A 5,768-nucleotide genomic window follows, 5' to 3' on the forward strand; every position below is an offset into this window, starting at 1 on the left:
AATGGGATTGAAGTTTTAGAAAAATGGGGTTTGGGTTATGAGAGTACTTTTGTGTGTGAGTGTGGTTCTGAAAACTGTTTTTCTTTATTGTTATTTTACAATGTACCATGAAAACCTCTTCCATGCACATGAGTGAAAATGTCCTACTGACAGAGAACACTGCAGTTGGATCAAAAGGCTGCTGGCAACAAGAGTGCCAGCTAAAGCAAGGTATCAGCTAAAGGTTAAAGCCAAAGTTTAGCTAATGCTAAAGCAAAGTATCAGCTTAAGGTTAAAGCACATAGCATGGCAAATGCCTGCCAGGGAAAGCAGAGTCGGCAATATTTTCATCAAAGAAATCAGAATTTAAGACCAAAGGCATTAGAGATATGGGATATCATGTAAGCCCACTTGGCCCCTACCTCCACCCGTGACTTTCCTGACACCCATGGTCCCCTTGGCGAGAAAGGATCCCGTACATCTCTTTGCATCCAATGTAAACCACCCATTTTCTGTTTTTTCCTTAGCTCTTCCTGAGCCCTTGACATATCTCCACGTTCTCTCATCATCTCCTCGAGTGCCCTTTCTGTAAGTCCTCCTGATAATCCTTGGGGGAATCGTCTGTTCCCCTGTCCGTTTTTCTTTTTGCTTTCCTGGGCATGTCATCTTCAGCCAGGCGTTTTTCCGCATCCCACAGCTCGCTCTCAGGATTTGCCTGGGATTCTGGCTTGCTCTCACACTGCGGCCTTCCCTCATTCTCGGACTTGCCCGGCTTTTCTTGCTTTCCCCCATCTTCTGGTTGTCCCTCATCATCTGGCTGTCTCCCATTCTGGAACCTTCCCTCATGCCCTGGCTTCCCCCTCCACTTCCAGCTTCTCTTCCTCATCGGATTTCCCTTCATCTTCCGGCTTTAGCCTCGCTTCCAGCTTTCCTTTCTTTTCATCATAGAGTTTTTTCCATGTTGACATTTCCCCTTTTTTCCTGCCCTGCAGGGAACCTGGACAGGTTCCTCTGTCCCTTCTAGTCTTGCAGAGTGCTGGGGACTGACGCGGAGGAGCAGGCCGGCAGGCCCCCCACGTCCTCTGCCTCCGGAAGCGCGCCCTCCTCCCCTCCCCCGCCAGCGTTCAAGGAGCAGGTTCTGCGCAGGTGCAGGGACGCGCCAGCAAGGCAGGCAGGGAGCGTGCGTAGTTTTCCTTAAATTCCAAATTCCATCTTTTTTTTTTTTCTTCACTCTTTCAATTATTCATGAAACATGTAGAACCTTTTTTCTTCTCATGAAGAAGGAACGAAGCTAGAGTACAAGAAGTATAAACTTTACAGTTCAAAACAGGTATCAAGTGGTCCAGAATCTGAATTCACGTCAAGGATATTGACACACAGGAAAGAGATGAGAAAACTATAAAAGCAAACGAGATTTTGTAGACCAGTAGTGTTGCTAAAGGCCAAATTTATTTCCTAAATCCGAAGTTATCAGACTGTGGTTCAAATCTTCTTTTTCTATGTAGAGATATCCTTGATGATGACCATAGTTTAATAAATAACTATAGTCTCTTAAGATAAAATCACTTACTGCATTTTCAAAACAATCTGCCGTTATTAGCTGTCTTGATTTGTTTATGCAATCACGTGAGGTAGCAAAGTACGTGTTATTCTTTTCTTACCTGCCCCAGATGGTAGCATGAATGAACCCCAGATCAGGAACTAGCTTGGAAAGTAATCCCAGCCTTGCCTCTTGCTCACCTTATACACCCGATAAAGCTCTCCCAGAGCCTTTTAGGGAGTTCAAAGAGAATCTAGACATTATAATGCTGTAAACTAGGGAGAGCGTGCTACTGATCATTTAGTTCTTCTCATGCCTGCTCTCACACACTCATACAATTGCACACATACACACACAAAACCATTCACCCATAACGGCTTGGGCAAAATAAATGTGTTGCGATCATGACTGTAAAGTATATACCCTAATAGATCTTAGAAGATGAAGTAATTTACTTCTTATTTTCTTATCCGTAATTTCCTTTCCTATAATTCTCATATTTTTCCCCATTAATTTAACAGGTCTGTCTGTATTCTCTTTTTTGAAAGATGCTAACTGGAAAACAGCCTTCACCCACCTTCTTATCTTGCACTGTTCCATTAACAGCTAACTTCACTCCCTCTCTGGAAATTCCCCTCTGTTTGTCCACAAAGCCTTAGAAACTATAGAGATAAGCATCTCATTTTATCTAAGAACAAGATGGGATGGGCACTGTTTGATCACAGACCCTACTATTTATAGATATTGTTGCTTTTATTAGATTAGGATTAAGAAAACAGGAAAGTTTCAATACCTAATTTTTAACTGGATTAACTTTTACATACTGGGTTATATTTGTTCTAAAATACAATATCCCTACGGTTGATGCTACTAGAACCACTGCTCCATGACTCCACACTGTCCATCACCTGGAAATTCAGTACATTCTGGAGTCTCCTAGGAGTCATTCTGACTCTACAAAACAGAAGTCTGTGCAGCTATGGTCCTTGGGAAAAAAATCACAGTAAATTACTTTGAACTAGCTAGTATAATGAATTTTGTTGAAAGAATATTGTGTATTTTATATGTGAAATATTTATGTGTCTATGTATACAGTAAGCAAGAACAAAATTGCTATATTTATAAGTAAAATTCTGAAAAGATAATCTGTGTTTTTGATTTATATATCTGTATAAAATTATTTGCAAAGAAATATAAAATTTGCTAGCTTTTTTTAATTAAAAATTTTTTTAATGTTTATTTTTGAGGCAGAGAGAGACAGAGCATGAGCGGGGGAGGGGTGGAAAGAGAGGGAGACACAGAATCTGAGGCAGGCTCCAGGCTCTGAGCTGTCAGCACAGAGCCAGATGAGGGGTGTTAACTCGTCAACCACGAGATCATGAACTGAGCCGAAGCCAGCCGCTCAACCGCTTAACCGACTGAGCCACCCAGGCGCCCCTAATTTGCTAGCGTTTACTGTATACTAACTGACAGGTATAACAGAAAACCTAAAAGGAAACTATTTTGTTCTTTTTTTACAGGTAAAGAAATCGAGGTTTGGTAAAATTCTGTAACTTTCTCAAGGTCGTACAGCCTATAAGAAGTAGTTTTTACATTGCAAGTAAAGGCAAACTCCAAAGCCCATGCTCTTAAATATCGCACTGTAGAGACCATGTTACCTACACCTGTAATTAACTTATCTCAGATACTCACTGTTATAGTCTCACTTGTGTCCCTCCAAAATTCATATATGAAGCCTTAACACCCAATACCTCAGAATGTGACTGCATTTGGAGATAGGTCCTTTAAAGAGGTGATTAAGTTAAAATAAGGCCATTAGGGTTGGGCCCTGACCCAAACTGACCATTGTCCTTATAAGAAGAGATTTGGACACGCAGGGACACACCAGTGAAGCATGCGCACAGTGACTTACACCAAGCACCTGGCTTGTAGGTGGTTAAGCTGAGAGTTGTATCTAGGTCTTAAGACTTGAAAAATTTCATTCAATCAAGTAACACATTGATTGTGTCATGTGACAATCTTTATTCATTAGACAGAAAAAAGCAATAAAGGGATGAATAGTAAGCTTGAAATCAGAGAGTTCTAGGGTATAGGACCAAATGATTTAAAAAGTTAAAAATGTGAGTCCAAAGTGAGGTGCTATGGTATTCCAGCAGATTGCATAGTACTCCCACATGAATGCAACAAATATTGACTAAATGCCTACATTTGCCTGGCACTGTGTGAGAGGCTAGTGTTAGATTTGTGAATAAAAAGTCATTACCTCTATCTTTAAGAGGTTATGGTCTAGTGGAAGTGGTGGAAAACAATCATACAAATCATTGTTCAGTCAAATCTGTGAAAGTGTTTTTTAAAAAAATGTCCATGGAGTAAAGCCAGTATATTAGCACAGGTATTTAGCCTCTGAAGGGGGATTCCCTGATGAAATCAGGCTCAATTTAAAAAAAATGATCTGGGATTATAGGTAGTCCAACTCACCTATCTGAAAAATTCACACAATCAGAATGCATCATTCCTTAAATAATTATGAGAGCCTAAGTTTTGCTCTGGTAATTTCTTTTATCTGATATTTTCAGTTTTTACTGTATCACTAGTTAGTTATCTAACAGCTAGGCAGGAGTTGAAATTAAAATTGAATGTGAAAGTGATTTTGAATCTAGTGGGTTTTTGGTTTATTTTGAGTGATAACTCCCAGGTGATATTAATGCGTTTCAAAGCCTCACTAAAAAACTAATCTAGTTAAGAAAATATTTTTCCTTAAAAGTAATTTTAATATTTCTGAGTGAGGAGCTGTAAGTGGTGGACATTTATTTGCCAACCACAAGAACACTCTTGGAAAATGCAATAACTAGCTTTAGTCTATAGTATAAGATAGCAGTTATTTTTTCTCTCACTCTTAGAATATACTACTTATGCTTCTGGGAGATGTGTTTCGTTTTGTTTTTAATTTTTTTTTAATGTTTATCTTTGAAAGAGTAAGAGACAGCATGAGCAGGGGAATGGGAGAGAGAGGGAGACACAGAACCCAAAGCAGAGGAGGAGCAGAGAAAGGGAGACACAGAAGCAGAAGCAGGCTCCAGGCTCTGAGCTGTCAGCATGGAGCCCAATGCGGGGCTCGAACCCACGAACCATGAGATCATGACCTGAGCCAAAGTCAGATGCTTAACTAACTGAGCCACCTAGGTTCCCCCGGGAGAAGTGCTTTTAAAGTGTACAGGAAATTATTTAAGAACTCTATGCAGTTACTAGCATTAATAAAGGTATTCACCTTATTATTATACTGTACTTATATGTAAATTTTATTCCAGAATAATAATACTCATAGAATACTGTATAGTACAATACCAATTTGTACACAGTATAAATATGTGTACACTGTTTATATTTTATATATTTGATCCTATATTAACCCTTTAAAGTAAGTAGATAATTTGTTATTTCCATTTCATGGTTGGTAAAACTGAAAATCAGCACGATTGAATGATTTTTCCTCAAATCTATTAGCCAAAGAGTTGGCAAAGGAATTCATGTCTCTTGACTTTTATTCTGATATGGTTTTTTTTTTTTTCACTCTCATATTTGATAGATCTAAACACTAATTCAGTGATATTAGGAAAGAAAAGAAGGAGAGGGGTGCCTGGCTGGCTGGGTCGGTAAAGCATGCAACTCTTGATCTCGGGGTCATGAATTTGAGCCCCACGTTGGGCACATAGATTACTTAAAGAGAAAAAGAAAACTAAAAAAAGAAAAAGAAAAAGAGGAGAAAATGTTGAAAGAGTACGAAAGGGTGTTTTAAAATACATATTCTCATTTGGGCCTCATTACTAACCTGGTGAGTAGGTTAGACATATAATATTGTTAGTATCCCCATTTTACAGAAATTTAGAGAGATACAGGAAATTTCTCAAAGGCAGTAAATGGTTAAAGTTGGAATCAGACAGGAATTTAATGAATCAAGATTCTATTGTCTTTTTCCAATGACCTTTGGGTCTCCTAACAATGTAAAAGATGCTTAAAGATATACTTTTCAAAATTTCATTAGGAGGAAAATTATGAGAAGGCTTTGAGAAGACAGGTGGGAAAAGAAAAATACCTGCTTTATATCCTGAAAAGAGAAACACAAATTAGTATGTATGCTAAGGAGTTCACTGGTTTGTTTTTAAATGATAAGTAAGATTTATGTTCTGGCTACAATGGAGTAGTAACAGGGAAAGGATATTTCTTCCTACCTGAAAAAAAAAAAAAACCC

General features: G+C 38.7%; 1 pseudogene; it reads right to left on the reverse strand.

Annotated features, from left to right (window-relative positions):
* Positions 1–323: 323 nt before the first annotated feature.
* LOC132680183 (transcription elongation factor A protein-like 3) lies at positions 324–983 on the reverse strand (annotated as a pseudogene).
* Between the last annotated feature and the right edge of the window lie 4,785 nt (positions 984–5,768).

This window comes from Panthera onca, chromosome A1 (assembly GCF_046562875.1).
Source record: "Panthera onca isolate mPanOnc1 chromosome A1, mPanOnc1 haplotype 2, whole genome shotgun sequence".
NCBI lineage: Eukaryota > Metazoa > Chordata > Mammalia > Carnivora > Felidae > Panthera > Panthera onca.